Source organism: Nomascus leucogenys, chromosome 4 (assembly GCF_006542625.1).
Source record: "Nomascus leucogenys isolate Asia chromosome 4, Asia_NLE_v1, whole genome shotgun sequence".
NCBI classification, from domain to species: domain Eukaryota; kingdom Metazoa; phylum Chordata; class Mammalia; order Primates; family Hylobatidae; genus Nomascus; species Nomascus leucogenys.
In genome coordinates this window covers 114,798,819-114,818,753 of record NC_044384.1, presented here as the reverse complement: position 1 = coordinate 114,818,753, position 19,935 = coordinate 114,798,819, and the positions used below count along the sequence as shown (strand labels likewise).

The following is a 19,935-nucleotide window of genomic DNA, read 5'->3' as shown; positions in this document are numbered from 1 at the left end:
AAAAAAAAGTGTGATTTCAGGCAAAGAACTGCTGTTCAGCAGCTTAAAATATGCTCTTTGGGTCAGGAGAGTGGAGCCAGTCTCTCCTGTTGCCAGGAGAGGGACTATCAGGACAACAGTAGGAACAGAGTAGAGTTCAGAGGGCAAACAGGAGATGAGGATAGGAGGGCTTGGCAGGGTGGCAGCCCATGGGACACAGAAGTAAGACAAAAAAAATGCATTGGGAGAATGAGCTGTCATCATAGACAGAGATAAATAAGGAATTAGTGCATCTAAGAGTCATTGATGTGATTACCTCTGTACCTTAAGCTTGAAGGCAAGGGAATCTGCATGCCAGTCTGAACTTGCTCAACAGCAGTTTTCTTTTGATAATCTGTTTCAGAACACTTGAGGCATGAACGTGGCCAATGACTTGACACCCATGCATGTTGTCAGCTGGACCTTCAAGATCATCATCCTCCAGTTGGGGAGGGTTCTTCATTCTAAGGCAAGGCTCCAAAACCAGCTCTGAAAATAAAACCACAGCCATCAGGATCCACTATTATCCATGATCTTACTGTGACTTACTCTTCTACCCAAGAGTAATATCAAAGAAAGTGGCTTTAGACGTGAAAGTCCAAGAGGTGAGGTGAAGCCAGTAGCGACACTTTGATTTTTTATTGTTGTTGATTTTTCTTACATTAATGATAAGATTACTGGAAGACAAAGGTGCCCCCAACTGATAAAAATATTCAAGAAAAATTAAATTAGTGAACACAAATAGCTCCCAAGAGTATAAGGCAAAGGCCAAGGAAATTATACTGGATATAGCCCATGCTTTTTTAAAGGGGGGATTATAAAAATCAAGCAAAATCAAAATTAAAGAAACATCTCATGAAAGAAAACGACTAGGGAAGACTAAACCTGGTGAATTTACAAAACTTGCATAAATATATATTTCATATGTATACACTCCATATAATATACAAACCAAATATATATAATGTATATGACAAATGATGTAACTGTATATACCAATATATATTAATCTAATTGAATAATTACATAATTATGTTCAATATCTTAGGAGATATTGAACATAACATTATAATCATTATCCTGCTCTGTTGAAGTTGGAAAAACCAATTAGAAACATGAGAAGAAGAATGAGATAGAAGGTGTGCTGAAAAACAAATGACCTGTTAGACAGCAAGAAGAAATCACCAGGTGAAGGAGAATAAAACAAAAAGCATTCATTCTGTCTTCTTGCCTGGAGCCTGGTTCATGCTCAGGACTCTGGAAAAAAGTGAGCAGGAGAGACAGTGTCTGAAGCAGTAACATTAGTTCCGGTTGGAGCTGTTGGAATATATGGAGAAGTAAAAGAGAGACAGGAAGAAAGAAAAGAGGATTAAATACTACAAGTTATCACAGCACATGTCAGGAACTATGCACCCCCGACACTCACTGAGCACTTTCCATGAAACCTCTCCTTGGAGCCAGACTGGTGCTCATCACTTCACATGACCCTCACCGGCTCCTGAGAACATGCATCTCCTGATGTCTCAGATGGGGGCATCAACTGACAGAGGAGCACCAGGCAGCCCCAGAGGCTCCAGAAGGAGATAGTGAGAGGGACAGAGAGTGAGGATGAACATGACCCAGAAAGACGAAAATCTGAGCAGAAATGGATCCTTGTGAGAAGGAAACAGAGGACATAGCTGTGGAGATGGTGAATTAAATGGAGTATCATGAAAGAAACTGATTTGTACTCTTTACATATGAAAGTTACCCTTTATTTCAAAGAGAGTGTAAAAACAGAAAAAAAAAATAAGCTGGATACATCAGGAGACTGACTTGTGGGACCAGAATTTCTATTTTTATTAAATGTGCCTAATACATTGTTATTGAAAGTGCCTAATGGGGGGAAATTAGCTTAATAAGGGATGGTGAAGGAGAGGGAGGAAACTGGCAAATGAGACTTACTGAGAAAGCAAAGGAAGAGGGTCCCTTAAAAGTAGAGATCTTAAAAATCGTTCTACCTCAGATGAAAAAACACATGTGAAGTCACATTCTAAGTGTTAATTTGCCAGAAACATAAAAGAATTAGATAACATCTATTCATAGGTTTATTGAGCAATTCTTATTGAACACAGCACTCTGGAAATTCTCATAATTAATTCTCTCAACAATGATTACAGGTAGATATAATTTCTGAGGAAATGAGCTATAAATACCAAAAAGACAAATAACTTGGCCAAGGTGAACAACTGTAAGTGGCAGATCCAGGACCTGAGAGCAGATTTGATCATAAAGCCCAGGTCCTTACTCACTTCACATTAGAGCAACGTGGATTTCAAGTTGACCCTCAGTAAGTATGCAGAGGCCCCCTTGTCTCCTCCACCCATAACACCATGACAGCCAGCACCTGGATTAAAGTTTCCTATTCCCCTTTCCTTCGCTACCTTGGAAGGGCCATTGGTTCCCAGAATCAGATTTGGCTGTGAAGGTCCGGGTGATGGAGGAAAGGCACCACCTGACTATGCCATAGCCATAATCAAACCGTTGATCCAGCTGCAGTTGCATACAACTGAGCACCAGGGTGCTTGGCTCCAGCTGTGCATGTGAAGATTGCACCTCTGACAGGCGGTGGCTCAAGTCTCCACTCCAAGGCCCTTGAGGACAGACCTCCTGGGCGGGAACTGAAAGGAGAAGCAGGTTCAGTAGGAACAATTTCAGTTTCCCCTTTGCTAAGCATTCCCAAAACACCCATCTCTGATGTCCCTGCCTCTCCATAAAACCACCCAGTACACCAGGCCACGAAGACAGACATGTAAACAAAGACGATGTCACCTTTCATGTCTGTGACTGGAGATGCTGAGACCACAGGTGCCCATGCTAGAGTATCCATTTACTGAAAAACCCCCACTTGACCCCTGAGGGCTTGCATTGTCTAACAAGGTCATGCCTATTATTCATTATTATTTATCTTTTTCCTGTGTCCTACAGTGAAAGTTCTAGAGAGCCTGCAGAACACAGGAGAGGAAGGGTTGTTTATCTAAACACATAGGAGAATAAGAACAGGGGAAGATTTAGAGCCTCAAGGCTTTGGGAAGGAGTGGTGGAAAAGGGAGTTGGAATATTATAGACCAAATACTAAGTGAGGTGAACTTTTCAGGGTCCTAGGGCATTTTGAATTTCCTGTTGCCTATAATAGTTTTACCACCTCCCCACACATATACATTCTATTGCCATACAGTGGTTATTAGCAGCCTTAAGCAATGTAGTAGAGGAATCAGTCTCTGTGAAAATTTAGGTGCCAGAAGTGCTACAGATAAGAATTTGTTGTCCTTTATGGAGGTAACACAAGGCTCAATCTTCATATTACCCACTCCTCCAGTGGGGTCTGGGCTGTATTCCCTGATAAAAATTATTTATATTTCCATAGGGAGAAAAACACACATTCTCAGAAGATGGCCTAATGAGAGACTTCGAATGGCCTCCGCCAATCCAAGGTCAGCTCAGGAAGGGGACGGAGCCCTCAGGACTGCTCCACATTGCTGTGGAGCTCCTCCCTCTCCTCCCTCCACACATCCTCATTCTCACCAAGATTTCCTTAAGTTTTTCGTAAAATGTCTTTCATGTATCTACTCTACTTCACCTTCCTGAGAGCAGTTATATCAGACTCTCATCACTCATGCCTGGCTTCATACAGTCTCCCTAACTGCCTTCTCTGATTCTGCCATCTCTATACTGGCAGTTGTCTCACCAGTTTTATCACCCTGTTCTTATCACATTCCCACTCACTCTGAAAACTTTCTCTCCATTGCCCACTACATGACTCTCACCCCCCACCCTGCCTTTGTGCTCCTTCTAACTTCTGGCCGATATTCTCATCCAATATCCCTTCCTACCACTCCCTCATACAAATTCTCTGTTGGAGTCAGGATGGCCCCTCACTGGCCCCAGCCCTGCACTGGGTGCCTTCCGGCCTCTGGTCTTTGTCCACAAGCCCTACTCTCGGTTTGGTGTGACCTCCATAGTTACTCAGGACACAGTTTACCAATCATCACCCATCAGTCACTGAGGAGATCAGTAAGATTTAATGATAGTTTATATTGGGCTGACAGGGAAAACATCTTGAAACGGCAAATCTGGTTGGTAAAGACTGTTCAAACGCAGGTCTCCCCATTCTTGTCCTCTGCATTTGGACAAAAATCAAGCTCTAGGAATGTTATTAATCATCACTACTTAATTTCATCATGTCATTTTATCACTATTTTTCAGACTACTGAGTCTTATTAAACTTATACTTTGAATATTCCTAGAATTTGCACAAGAAAATATTTCCTCAAACTTCTGAAGTACTGCACATTTTATTAGTTGGACAGGTAGGGAAAAGCCCCCAATAAAAGATCAAGTTATAATTTAGGTTGTCTTCTCACTGATTCTACCAACGTTTTCCCTGCAGAGAGAGGATACGGCAGACCCGACCTCCTGTGTCACTGCTGCTGGGGTCAAGGCTGTGCCCTATACACACTATTCACACATAGTGTGTGAACCCACACACAGGATACATCCTTGTACAGTCTGGATGGTGCATTCATTCATCCCAATCATCTGCAAAGAACCATTTGGCCACTCTGGCCCATGTTTCATGATGCCCTGGCAGGGCCCTCCCACACTGCACACATCACACTTCTGAGACATGTGTCTGAGCATTTCCCTTCCTCCTCAGGGGAGCCCCGTCTTGGCTGTGGTGTTTCTGAGGCAGAGCCCCACAGCTTTCCCAGAACAGCCCAATTCAGAGCAGAACCTCTGAGGACACGGGGTGGAGAAGAGCAGGACCTTTCTGCTCCTGATTGACTTTCCAGGGAGAGCCTCCTGGAGCTGGAGCTCCCCCTGGAGGGACTGGAGGAGGTGCTGGCTCTGGGGACAGACAAAGTACACAAGGTTTTCTTTTTGTTTGTTTGTTTGTTTTAATTATACTTTAAGTTCTAGGGTACATGTGCACAACGTGCAGGTTTGTTACATATGTAGACATGTGCCATGTTGGTGTGCTGCACCCAGTAACTTGTCATTTACATTATATCTCCTAATGCTATCCATCCCCCCTCTCCCCACCCCATGACCGGCCCCGGTGTGTGATATTCCCCTTCCTGTGACCAAGTGTTCTCATTGTTCAATTCCCACCTATGAGTGAGAACTTGCAGGGTTTGGTTTTTTGTCCCTGCAATAGTTTGCTGAGAATGATGGTTTCCAGCTTCATCCATGTCCCTACAAAGGACATGAAGTCATCATTTTTTATGGCTGCATAGTATTCCATGGTGTATATGTGCCACATTCTCTTAATCCAGTCTATCATTGATGGACATTTGGGTTGGTTCCAAGTCTTTGCTATTGTGAATAGTGCCGCAATAAACATATGTGTGCATGTGTCTTTATAGCAGCATGATTTATAATCCTTTGGGTATATATCCAGTAATGGGATGGCTGGGTCAAATGGTATTTCTAGTTCTAGATCCCTGAGGAATCGCCACACTGACTTCCACAATGGTTAAACTAGTTTACAGTCCCACCAACAGTGTAAAAGTGTTCCTATTTCTCCACATCCTCTCCAGCACCTGTTGTTTCCTGACTTTTTAATGATGGCCATTCTAACTGGTGTGAGATGGTATCTCATTGTGGTTTTGATTTGCATTTCTCTGATGGCCAGTGATGATGAGCATTTTTTCATGTGTCTGTTGGCTGCATAAATGTCTTCTTTTGAGAAGTGTCTGTTCATATCCTTGGCCCACTTTTTGATGGGGTTGTTTGTTTTTTTCTTGTAAATTTGTTTGAGTTCTTTGTAGATTCTGGATATCAGCCCTTTGTCAGATGAGTAGGTTGCAAAAATTTTCTCCCATTCTGTAGGTTGTCTGTTCACTCTGATGGTAGTTTCTTTTGCTGTGCAGAAGCTCTTTAGTTTAATTGGATCCCATTTGTCAATTTTGGCTTTGGTTGCCATTGCTTTTGGTGTTTTAGACATGAAGTCCTTACCCATGCCTATGTCCTGAATGGTATTGCCTAGGTTTTCTTCTAGGGTTTTTATGGTTTTAGGTCTAACATTTAAGTCTTTAATCCATCTTGAACTAATTTTTGTATAAGGTGTAAGGAAGGGATCCAGTTTCAGCTTTCTACATATGGCTAGCCAGTTTTCCCAGCATCATTTATTAAATAGGGAATCCTTTCCCCATTGCTTGTTTTTGTCAGGTTTGTCAAAGATCAGGTTTGTAGATGTGTGGCATTTCTGAGGCCTCTGCTCTTTTCTATTGGTCTATATCTCTGTTTTGGTACCAGTACCATGCTGTTTTGGTTACTGTAGCCTTGTACTATTGTTTGAACTCAGGTAGCCTGATGCGTCCAGCTTTGTTCTTTTGACTTAGTATTGTCTTGGCAATGCGGGCTCTTTTTTGGTTCCATATGAACTTTAAAGTAGTTTTTTCCAGTTCTGTGAAGAAAGTCATTGGTAGCTTGATAGGGATGGCATGAATCTATAAATTACCTTAGGCAGTATGGCCATTTTCCGGTATTGATTCTTCCTATCCCTGAGCATGGAATGTGCTTCCATTTGTTTGTGTCCTCTTTTATTTTGTTGAGCAGTGATTTGTAGTTCTCCTTGAAGAGGTCCTTCACATCCCTTGTAAGTTGGATTCCTAGGTATTTTATTCTCTTTGAAGCAATTGTGAATGGGAGTTCACTCATGATTTGGCTCTCTGTTACTGGTATATAAGAATGCTTGTGATTTTTGCACATTGATTTTGTATCCTGAGACTTTGCTGAAGTTGCTAATCAGCTTAAGGAGATTTTGGGCTGAGGCGATGGTGTTTTCTAAATAAACAATCATGTCATCTGCAAAGAGGGACAATTTGACTTCCTCTTTTCCTAATTGAATACCCTTTATTTCTTTCTCCTGTCTGATTGCCCTGGCCAGAACTTCCAACACTACGTTGAATAGGAGTGGTGAGAGAGGGCATCCCTGTCGTGTGCCTGTTTTCAAAGGGAATGCTTCCAGTTTTTGCCCATTCAGTATGATATTGGCTGTGGGTTTGTCATAGATAGCTCTTATTATTTCGAGATATGTCCCATCAATACCTAATTTATTGAGAGTTTTTAGCATGAAGGGCTGTTGAATTTTGTCAAAGGCCTTTTCTGCATCTATTGAGATAATCATGTGGTTTTTGTCTTTGGTTCTGTTTATATGCTGGATTACGTTTATTGATCTGTGTATGTTGAACCAGCCTTGCATCCCAGGGATGAAGCCCACTTGATCATGGTGGATAAGCTTTTTGATGTGCTGCTGGATTTGGTTTGCCAGTATTTTATTGAGGATTTTCGCATCGATGTTCATCAGGGATATTGGTCTAAAATTCTCTTTTTTTGTTGTGTCTCTGTCAGCCTTTGGTATCAGGATGATGCTGGCCTCATAAAATGAGTTACGGAGGATTCCCTCTTTTTCTATTGATTGGAATAGTTTCAGAAGGAATGGTACCAGCTCCTCCTTGTACCTCTGGTAGAATTCAGCTGTGAATCTGTCTGGTCCTGGACTTTTTTTGGTTGGTAGGCTATTAATTATTGCCTCAATTTCAGAGCCTGTTATTGGTCTATTCAGAGATTCAATTTATTCCTGGTTTAGTCTTGGGCGGGTGTATGTGTCCAGGAATTTATCCATTTCTTCTAGATGTTCTAGTTTATTTGCGTAGAGGTGTTATAGTATTCTCTGATAGTAGTTTGTATTTCTGTGGGATCAGTGGTGATATCCCCTTTATCATTTTTTATTTCATCTATTTGATTCTTCTCTCTTTTCTTCTTTATTAGTCTTGCTAGGGGTCTATCAATTTTGTTGATCTTTTCAAAAACCCAGCTCCTGGATTCACTGATTTTTTGAAGGGTTTTTTGTGTCTCTATCTCCTTCAGTTCTGCTCTGATTTTAGTTATTTCTTGCCTTCTGCTAGCTTTCGAATGTGTTTGCTCTTGCTTCTCTAGTTCTTTCAATTGGATGTTAGGGTGTCAATTTTAGGTCTTTCCTGCTTTCTCTTGTGGGCATTTAGTGCAATAAATTTCCCTCTACACACTGCTTTCAATGTGTCCCAGAGATTCTGGTATGTTGTGTCTTTGTTCTCATTGGTTTCAAAGAACATCTTTATTTCTGCCTTCATTTCGTTATGTACCCAGTAGTCATTCAGGAGCAGGTTGTTCAGTTTCCATGTAGTTGAGTGGTTTTGAGGGAGTTTCTTGATCCTGAGTTCTAGCTGGATCACACTGTGTTCTGAGAGACAGTTTGTTATAATCTCTGTTCTTTCACATTTGCTGAGGAGTGCTTTACTTCCAAGTATGTGGTCAATTTTGGAATAACTGTGATGTGGTGCTGAGAAGAATGTACATTGTGTTGATTTGGGGTGGAGAGTTCTGTAGATGTCTATAGGTCCTCTTGGTGCAAGGAGGAAGTTCGAACCCATCGCACAAGGTTTTCTTTCTTAGGGAATCTGTATCAGGGCTGCAGGAGCTCTTTGTACCAGACTGGATGCTTTTCTGTTTAACTTGAAATTATTTCAAAATGATTTGAAATCATTTTGAAATTAGGAAAAGTAGAAAGGGTGAGCAACCATCCAAGCTCAGCCCCTGAAAGAAGCCACTGCAGAGAAGTAGATGGAGACCGTGCCGTGAGACCAATACTAGTCAGGCCATCACCTATGATGCAAGTGAGGGATCTTGCTGAGCCTCAACACAGCCTTCAGCTCTAACATGGCGATGCCACCACCTACTTGGGAGTGTCCCTTGAGCACTGAATGGGCCAGAAGCAAGCGTAGACAGAGCTCACTTGGCAAGGGGCATGGCACACAACAGAGACAAGGTAAATGCGTATTTTGTCTGTTTCATGAATCCCTGTGATCCTGAGAAAAGCCTTTGCTTCTTTGAACCTCAAGGAGAAACGGAAAACAGGAAACAGAATGATCCTAGCACAAAAGACACTTACCCACCAAAATGGAATCCAGGACCAATATGTTAATTGCTAATTTCATTAGAACATAGTGAGAGATATTGGAGAGCATGACAGAGTTACTTGCTCCTACCACAAGATGATTTGATGGGTAAAACGCTCAAAAATCCGCATGCAACTCTCAGAACTCCAAAAAATCGAATGAGTGAGAAAAAATGAAAATTGGATTTTTTCTCCACACACCCTGTGAAGCTGCTGCCCCATAGGGTGCCCACTCAACAGGAAGGATCTTCTGGAGATCATGGGGATGGGAATCACATGGTTCCAACCACATGATGGGCTTTGCTCATCAGTTAGGCCAGCACCTCATCAGGGACACTCATTGTTGATGGCTTACGTGACACTATGACACTGAGACCAGACACATGATTGAAATTATAAACCCACACATGGAAAAAAATCACTGGTGCTCCACAGAGAATGAAAGCCGTGGCCATGCAGGCAGGATGGGACACTAGCCTGCTTCAGCTGGAGGGAAGTCACCTCAGAAGAAGTTAAGAATCTGGCCTGGGGCATACGAATCATGAAAACAGACCTCTAAAATAATTGGGCAAAACTGCCAGCACAACTGGATGACCAGAGAATAGTGAAGGGTACTGTCCAGGAAATGCAACTAGCAACATACTTTTATCAAAGAGAGATGTCTTATCTTAAAGAAGGAGGTCTTTCATACAAATGTCTTGAGCTGAGCTACAGGTGGCTGAACACTTGCAATTGCCCCTCACCACTCCCCCTCTCAGGCCTATCTTGATGCCCACATTCCACTCTTGTGAGAAAGTGCCTGGTGACAACAGAGTCACCTAGGACAAGAGAAGAGAGAAGTTCCACCCATTGGATGTCTGTGTTTAAAACAGGATCCAAGAGTCAGACTCAAAACAATCTAAGTACAAGGACGTCATGTCTTAGCCTGCACAAATTGCAGGAAACAAAAAAATAGAGAGGCTGCCTGGAAGGGAGACAAGTAGAGCTTTATGACCTTTGGGATGAAGTACTCACAGACTGCATCCATAGCAAAGCAGGCGAGCTGTTCCTCCAATGAGCACAAGGTGCTACTTATTGTAAACCTGGTGGCAGTCACATAGGTCATATTCAATTGAAGGAGTCAAGCAACTTTCATCCAGTGAGTCCTCTGAGACATCGAGCTCTTCCATCTCCAGCGGCTGCCTGCTGGGCCTGGTGGATGAAGAAGACTGAAGATAAACACCAGAGGGAAGCATAACCACAGTGCCCAGCTGGCTCTAAAGGGAGGCCTACAGAAGGGGCCAGAGGAAAGAAAGGGCAGGCCCCTCAGGGAGACAGAACAATCCTTTCCAATATGGGGCAGAAGAGAGAGAGCAGCAGGTGCTTGGTGCACTGGGCAGACAATGAGCTGAGGATGAAGGAGATGGAACGATCCCTGTACAAAACAGCCATGACACACAGTGCATGCGGAGGGACATCATGGTACATTGAGCACTTTTGCATAAACTGTATTCATAGCAGCATGCAGTGGCCAAATGAACATGGGCTCTTGAGTCTTCCTAGACTCTTGGAAATATTGTATCCCCCACATCTCTTTTTCTCAATATTGTAGCAAGATATGAATTTTTTCATTCACTTTCATGCTATCAAATACTTGCACATATAGTAATGCCAAAGCACAGACATCAGATGTGCATTAAACAAAAATTATAGAAAAGGGGACTGCAGAAAATATCTCTGATAGATCAGTTCAACTGAGTCAACTGAAGAGAGATTAGTACAATTGAGAGGAATTAATAAGAGGGGGAAATACAAATACTGCTATAGAAAACTCCAGGAGCCAAGATGGCTGAATAGGAACAGCTCCAATCTACAGCTCCCAGAGTGAGCGGCACAGAAGATGGGTGGTTTCTGCATTTCCGTTTGAGGTACCCGGTTCATCTCACTAGGAAATGCCAAACAGTGGGGGCAGGACAGTTTGTGAGTGAGCCGAAGCAGGGTGAGGCACTGCCTCCCTCGGAAAGCACAAGGGGTCAGGGAGTTCCCTTTCCTAGTCGAAGAAAGGGGTAACAGATGGCACCTGGAAAATCGGGTCAGTCCCGCTTTTCCAATGGGCCTGGAAAACAGCACACCAGGAGATTGTGTCCCGCACCTGGCTCGGAGGGTCCTATGCCCATGGAATCTTGCTGATTGCTAGCACAGCAGTCTGAGATCAAACTGCAAGTTGGCAGCGAGGCTGGTGGGGGGGGGGGCGCCCGCCATTGCCCAGACCTGCTTAGGTAAACAAAGCAGCCAGGAAGCTCGAACTGGGTGGAGCCCACCACGGCTCCAGGAGGCCTGCCTGCCTCTGTAGGCTCCACCTCTGGGGGCAGGGCACAGACAAACAAAAATTCAGCAGGAACCTCTGCAGACTTAAATGTCCCTGTCTGACAGCTTTGAAGAGAGTAGTGGTTCTCCCAGCACGCAGCTGGAGATCTGAGAACGGACAGACTGCCTCCTAAAGTGGGTCCCTGACCCCCAAGCAGCCTAACTGGGAGGCACCCCCCAGTAGGGACAGACTGACACCTCACTCGGCCGGGTACTCCTCTGACACAAAACTTCCAGAGGAACTATCAGACAGCTGAATTTGTGGTCTCACGAAAATTCACTGTTCTGCAGCCACCGCTGCTGACACTCAGCCAAACAGCATCTGGAGCGGACCTCTAGCAAACTCCAACAGACCTGCAGCTGAGGGTCCTGTCTGGTAGAAGGAAAACTAACAAACAGAAAGGACATCCACACCAAAAACCCATCTGTACATCACCATCATCAAAGACCAAAAGTAGATAAAACCACAAAGATGGGAAAAAAACAGAGCAGAAAAACTGGAAACTCTAAAAAGCAGAGCACCTCTCCTCCTCCAAAGGAACACAGTTCCTCACCAGCAACGGAACAAAGCTGGATGGAGAATGACTTTGACGAGTTGAGAGAAGAAGGCTTCAGATGATCAAACTACTCCAAGCTACAGGAGGAAATTCAAAAAAATAGCAAAGAAGTTAAAAACTTTGAAAAAAAATTAGATGAATGGATAACTAGAATAACCAATGGAGAGAAGTGCTTAAAGGAGCTGATGGAGCTGAAAGCCAAGTTTCGAGAAATACGCGAAGATTGCAGAAGCCTCGGTAGCAGATACGATCAACTGGAAGAAAGGTTATCAGTGATGGAAGATGAAATGAATGAAATGAAGCGAGAAGGGAAGTTTAGAGAAAAAAGAATAAAAAGAAATGAACAAAGCCTCCAAGAAATTTGGGGCTATGGGAAAAGACCAAATCTACGTCTCATTGGTGTACCTGAAAATGACGGGGAGAATGGAACCAAGTTGGAAAACACTCTGCAAGATATTATCCAGGAGAACTTCCCCAATCCAGCAAGGCAGGCCAACATTCAGATTCAGGAAATACAGAGAACGCCACAAAGATACTCCTCGAGAAGAGCAACTCCAAGACACATAATTGTCAGATTCACCAAAGTTGAAATGAAGGAAAAAATGTTAAGGGTGGCCAGAAAGAAAGGTCGGGTCACCCACAAAGGGAAGCCCATCAGACTAACAGCGGATCTCTCAGCAGAAACTCTACAAGCCAGAAGAGAGTGGGGACTAATATTCAACATTCTTAAGGAAAAGAATTTTCAACCCAGAATCTCATATCCAGCCAAACTAAGCTTCATAAGTGAAGGAGAAATAAAATACTTTACAGACAAGCAAATGCTGAGTGATTTTGTCACCACAAGGCCTGCCCTAAAAGAGCTCCTGAAGGAAGCACTAAACATGGAAAGGAACAACCAGTACCAGCTACTGCAAAAACATGCCAAATTGTAAAGACCATCAAGGCTAGGAAGAAACTGCATCAACTAACGAGCAATAACCAACTAACATCATAATGACAGGATCAAATTCACACATAACAATATTAACTTTAAATGTAAATGGGCTAAATGCTCCAATTAAAAGACACAGACTGGCAAACTGGATAAGGAGTCAAGACCCATCAGTGTGCTGTATTCAGGAAACCCATCTCATGTGCAGAGACACACATAGACTCAGAATAAAGGGATGGAGGAAGATCTATCAAGCAAATGGAAAACAAAAAAAGGCAGGGGTTGCAATTCTAGTCTCTGATAAAACAGACTTTAAACCAACAAAGATCAAAAGAGACAAAGAAGGCCATTACATAATGGTAAAGGGATCAATTCAACAAGAAGAGCTAACTATCCTAAATATATATGCACCCAACACAGGAGCACCCAGATTCATAAAGCAAGTCCTGAGTGACCTACAAAGGGACTTAAACTCCCACACAATAATAATGGGAGATTTTAACACCCCACTATCAACATTAGACAGATCAACGAGACAGAAAGTTAACAAGGATATCCAGGAATTGAACTCAGCTCTGCACAAAGTGGACCTAATAGACATCTACAGAACTCTCCATCCCAAATCAACAGAATATACATTTTTTTCAGCATCACACCACACTTATTCCAAAATTGACCACACAGTTGGAAGTAAAGCTCTCCTCAGCAAATGTAAAAGAACAGAAATTATAACAAACTGTCTCTCAGACCACAGTGCAATCAAACTAGAACTCAGGATTAAGAAACTCACTCAAAACCGCTCAACTACATGGAAACTGAACAACCTGCTCCTGAATGACTATTGGGTACATAATGAAATGAAGGCAGAAATAAAGATGTTCTTTGAAACCAATGAGAACAAAGACACAACATACCAGAATCTCTGGGACACATTCAAAGCAGTGTGTAGAGGGAAATTTATAGCACTAAATGCCCACAAGAGAAAGCAGGAAAGATCCAAAATTGACACCCTAACATCACAATTAAAAGAACTAGAAAAGCAAGAGCAAACACATTCAAAAACTAGCAGAAGGCTAGAAATAACTAAAATCAGAGAAGAACTGAAGGAAATAGAGACACAAAAAACCCTTCAAAAAATTAATGAATCCAGGAGCTGGTTTTTTGAAAAGATCAACAAAATTGATAGACCGCTAGCAAGACTAATAAAGAAGAAAAGAGAGAAGAATCAAATAGATGCAATAAAAAATGAAAAAGGAGTTATCACCACCTATCCCACAGAAATACAATCTACCATCAGAGAATACTACAAACACCTCTACGCAAATAAACTAGAAAATCTAGAAGAAATGGATAAATTCCTCCACAAATACACCCTCCCAAGACTAAACCAGGAAGAAGTTGAATCTCTGAATAGACCAATAACAGGCTCTGAAATTGTGGCAATAATCAATAGCTCATCAACCAAAAAGAGTCCAGGACCTGATGGATTCACAGCCGAATTCTACCAGAGGTACAAGGAGGAACTGGTACCATTCCTTCTGAAACTATTCCAATTGATAGAAAAAGAGGGAATCCTCCCTAACACATTTTATGAGGCCAGCATCATCCTGATACCAAAGCCCGGCACAGACACAACCAAAAGAGAGAATTTCAGACCAACATCCTTGATGAACATTGATGCAAAAATCCTCAATAAAATACTGGCAACCTGAATCCAGCAGCACATCAAAAAGCTTATCCACCATGATCAAGTGGGCTTCATCCCTGGGATGCAAGGCTGGTTCAACATACGCAAATCAATAAATGTAATCCAGCATATAAACAGAACCAAAGAAAAAAACCACATGATTATCTCAATAGATGCAGAAAAGGCCTTTGACAAAATTCAACAGCCCTTCATGCTAAAAACTCTCAATAAATTAGGTATTGATAGGACTTATCTTGAAATAATAAGAGCTATCTATGACAAACCCACAGCCAATATCATACTGAATGGGCAAAAACTGGAAGCATTCCCTTTGAAAACAGGCACAAGACAGGGATGCCCTCTCTCACCACTCCTATTCAACATAGTGCTGGAAGTTCTGGCCAGGGCAATCAGGCAGGAGAAAGAAATAAAGAGTATGCAATTAGGAAAAGAGGAAGTCAAATTGTCCCTCTTTGCAGATGACATGATTGTATATCTAGAAAACCCCATTGTCTCAGCCCAAAATCTCCTTAAGCTGATTAGCAACTTCAGCAAAGTCTCAGGATACAAAATCAATGTGCAAAAATCACAAGCATTCTTGTACACCAATCACAGACAAACAGAGAGCCAAATCATGAGTGAACTCCCATTCACAATTGCTTCAAAGAGAATAAAATACCTAGGAATCCAACTTACAAGGGATGTGAAGGACCTCTTCAAGGAGAACTACAAACCACTGCTCAATGAAATAAAAGAGGACACAAACAAATGGAAGAACATTCCATGCGCATGGGTTGGAAGAATCAATATCGTGAAAATGGCCATACTGCCCAAGATAATTTATAGATTCAGTGCCATCCCCATCAAGCTACCAATGACTTTCTTCACAGAATTGGAAAAAACTACTTTAAAGTTCATATGGAACCAAAAAAGAGCCCACATAGCCAAGTTAATCCTAAGCCAAAAGAACAAAGCTGGAGGCATCACGCTACCTGACTTCAACCTATACTACAAGGCTACAGTAACCAAAACAGCATGGTACTGGTACCACAACAGCGACATAGATCAATGGAACAGAACAGAGCCCTCAGAAATAATGCCGCATATCTACAACTATCTCATCTTTGACAAACCTGACAAAAACAAGCAATGGGGAAAGGATTCCCTGTTTAATAAATGGTGCTGGGAAAACTGGCTAGCCATATGTAGAAAGCTGAAACTGGATCCCTTCCTTACACCTTATATAAAACTTAATTCAAGATGGATTAAAGACTTACATGTTAGACCTAAAACCATAAAAACCCTAGAAGAAAGCCTAGGCAATACCATTCAGGACATAGGCATGGGCAAGGACTTCATGTCTAAAACACCAAAAGCAATGGCAACAAAAGCCAAAATTGACAAATGGGATCTAATTAAACTAAAGAGCTTCTGCACAGCAAAAGAAACCACCATCCGAGTGAACAGACAACCTACAGAATGGGAGAAAATTTTCGCAACCTACTCATCTGACAAAGGGTTAATATCCAGAATCTACAATGAACTCAAACAAATTTACAAGAAAAAAACAACCCCATCAAAAAGTGGGCGAAGGATACGAACAGACACTTCTCAAAAGAAGACATTTATGCAGCCAAAAAACACATGAAAAAATGCTCATCATCACTGGCCATCAGAGAAATGCAAATCAAAACCACAATGAGATACCATCTCACACCAGTTAGAATGGTGATCATTAAAAAGTCAGGAAACAACAGGTGCTGGAGAGGATGTGGAGAAATAGGATCACTTTTACACTGTTGGTGGGACTGTAAACTAGTTCAACCATTGTGGAAGTCAGTGTGGCGATTCCTCAGGGATCTAGAACTAGAAATACCATTTGACCCAGCCATCCCATTACTGGGTATATACCCAAAGGACTATAAATCATGCTGCTATAAAGACACATGCACACGTATGTTTATTGCGGCACTATTCACAATAGCAAAGACTTGGAACCAACCCAAATGTCCAACAAGGATAGACTGGATTAAGAAAATGTGGCACATATACACCATGGAATACTATGCAGCCATAAAAAAATGATGAGTTCATGTCCTTTGTAGGGACATGGATGAAACTGGAAAACATCATTCTCAGTAAACTATTGCAAGGACAAAAAACCAAACACCACATGTTCTCACTCATAGGTGGGAATTGAACAATGAGAACTCATGGACACAGGAAGGGGAACATCACACTCCGGGCACTGTTGTGGGGTGGGGGGAGGGGGGAGGGACAGCATTAGGAGACATACCTAATGCTAAATGACGAGTTAATGGGTGCAGCAAACCAACATGGCACATGGATATATATGTAACAAACCTGCACATTGTGCACATGTACCCGAAAACCTAATGTATAATAATAAAAAAATAAAATAAAAAATAAAAAAAACAAATACGGCTATACAATGAAAACAGGCAATTCTAATAATATAAATATTTCATGATTGGCTGAACACATGGAACAAATATTCAGCACATTCTGATTTTTCCTGCATCCAGAGTCTCCAGATGTCCACACTGAATTAACTGTCTGCAATTCCTTAGAGTTACCTAGGGCCTGATGGGTCTTGGTCCTTCACCTACTCTTGGTCATGTTCAAGTTCTGTATATAATTTCAGACACGGAGGGACACATTAAGCAGATTCTCCTACACCCATGAACAATCCACTGTCCAACCCTAACACAGAGACATCAGTCTCCTCAGTGTGAGAACAGGACACTGTGAGAGAAATATTTTCAGAGGCCTGAGGTCCTGTCATGATAGAAATGTCTTGGGTTTCCCTGAGCCTAGGGGTGAAATCTCCCTATTCTTGTAGATCATTATCTCAATATAATCTGTCCTGAGACTGTGCAAACAGGTAAGCAATATTTTTCATACCAATTCAATGCAAATGCCCCTAGATGTTTTGTAGAAAGGAAACTGCAGTATGTAGCCTTCCCTATCAAATTCCAATGTTGTTCACAGTTTACAGCATTTTAGATGCTGAAATTAGAAGGATGGAGGGAATCTACATACTCTTGAATCAAAATGAATCTCTGTGCTACACAGTAACATTGGCTATTTGGGCATCTAGGAGTGACAGCTGCTCAGTCTTGCTTCCAGAAACACACCAGCAAGGCAATGGCCTGCTTAGCTACAACAAGCCAACATCAAAGACATAGAGAATTGGGCTAGGTTCAATGAAACCTTGGTATCATCTTCCACAGAAAGGTAGACAAAGATGCCACTGCCCTTGGGCAGTCATAGAACCTCAAGGGACATGGTTGGGAAAAGAAATTTATAAGGAATACAATAATAGCTGGCAAGACAAATTTTATTCAAATTAAGACATCTCACAGACACCTCTTGGAAATATGCCGCATAGATTGGTGTGAATTTGTCACATCTGTCTTGGGTCCAATATCCTGATAGTGGGCCCAAGATGACACAGGCATGGTCCGAGACAAGGAAGAGAGCAGAGCTCACTGACCCAACCCATGTTGATGTTTCAAATTCAACTCTAGAGTCTGATTCAAAACAACTCATGTCTATGATTCCTGGGCACATTGATGACATCTCTAAGCCCACTCTGGGGCTCAGGGTGCAAGGATTATGAGGTCTACCTGAGACATCATTTGGATGTTTATCACTCCTCCCCCATCAAGAACCAAGCAGACTTGCTGTTTCTCAAATGAGTACAAGGTGCTTCTGTAAGACAGATGGGAGCCAGACAGGTCAGCAGGAATCAAAGGAGTCAAACGACATTCATCCCGTGGCTCTCGGGGGACTTCATGCTCTGCCGCCTGTGGCACCTCCCTGCTGAGACTGGTGGGGTAGGAAGGCCTAAGGTTGATTCAAGGGGGTCAGGGACCACAGATTCCTAGATGGATTTGACAGAAGGCATAAGGCAACGGTTGCAGAAAGCAAAGGGGCTGACCTAATATAAGGTACAAATTATTCTCTTCTTGGTGGGACAGAGTGTGGCTGCCATGAGATAGTGAGAGAAAGAGAAAGATACAGAGATAGAGATGGCTCATGTTCAGCGAATTGCCCAGATTAGAAGTTCATGAGAAAAAAGAAGCAACATATTTTGACATAATACGGAGTTGAGGTTTTACTCAATTTTCTTCTCTTGTGGTCAAATACTTGCCAACATGCTGACACCTAACAGGTATCTCACTCTGGATTTAACCACACGGAAGAGGACAAGTGATATCAAAAAATCCATGAGTTTGTTCAGTTCACTTGGGTCAACTGATTGTAGGTTACTATGCTTGAGAAGGATTAAGCAATGGAAACCAGGCTAAGCAGGAGGAGCACTTGAGCCAGGAAGGTCAAAGCTGCAGTGAGCCATGATAGTAGCACTGTACTCCACCTGGATGACTGAGTGAAACCCTGTCAAGAAAGAAAAGAAAAGAAAAAGGAAGGGAAGAGAAGGGGAAGGGAGGGGAGGGGAGGGGAGGGGGAGGGGAGGGGAGGGAAGGGAAGGGAAGGGAGAAAAGAAAAGGAAGGGAGGAAACAAAGAGAGAGATTGAAATGTATGAGTACCACAAGAAAAAAGAAAAAAGAAAGAGATTGAAATGTATATGAGTACCACAAGAAAAAAGAAAACATTGTTCAAAAGAATAATTTGTAGTTAACTGAATGGATAAAATAGTCCTATTCATAAACTCCTATTTTTCCCTGATGTCATCCTCCAGATGTCACCATTGAACAACCAGCTCAAAAATCAGAGTTACCTGGGGGACATTGGCTGTTTCCCTTCCTCTTCCTCATTATCATTTTGATTTTCTGCAAATAAATTCAGAAGAGAGGATCACATTAAGCAAATCATACTCCACACATGACCAAATTAGTGTCCAATCATAACACAGGGCATTAACATTCTCAGCATAAGAATATGGTATTCTTACAGAAAAGGTCTAGGATGCCCTAGGTTAAGTCTTGGAAGAAGTAGATGAACCTGCTTTCCAGGCCTATGGGGCAGAATCTTCCTCTTCTGGTACATCATAATTGGATATCCTCTGGCCTGTGTCTGTTAAGCAGTTAAACAAAATATTTCCCCAAGATCTTCAGGAACTGGATTAACTACTTTCTAGAAGTGTTGCTGCAATATTGACTTGTCTCTGTAGATGTCATGGTTGTTGAATGTTTAGAGGAATTTATACACAAGACTGAAGGATAAATTCTAAAAACCCTCCCATAATAAAAGATTCTACAGTGTTACACAGAAAAATTGGCCATTAGTAGGGTGGAGAACTCAGGCCTCAGCCTTGCTTTGTGGAAACTTATAAGCAAGGCAAAGATAGAAGTGTTTATGTTCAGGTTTTGAGGTAACTGCTAAGCTAAGATAAGCAAATTTAAAGACAAGCCAACTTAAAGGAGAACA

General features: G+C 42.1%; 1 pseudogene; it reads right to left on the bottom strand.

Annotated features, from left to right (window-relative positions):
* Positions 1-304: 304 nt before the first annotated feature.
* On the bottom strand, positions 305-19,322 carry LOC105740467 (annotated as a pseudogene).
* Positions 19,323-19,935: the final 613 nt, after the last annotated feature.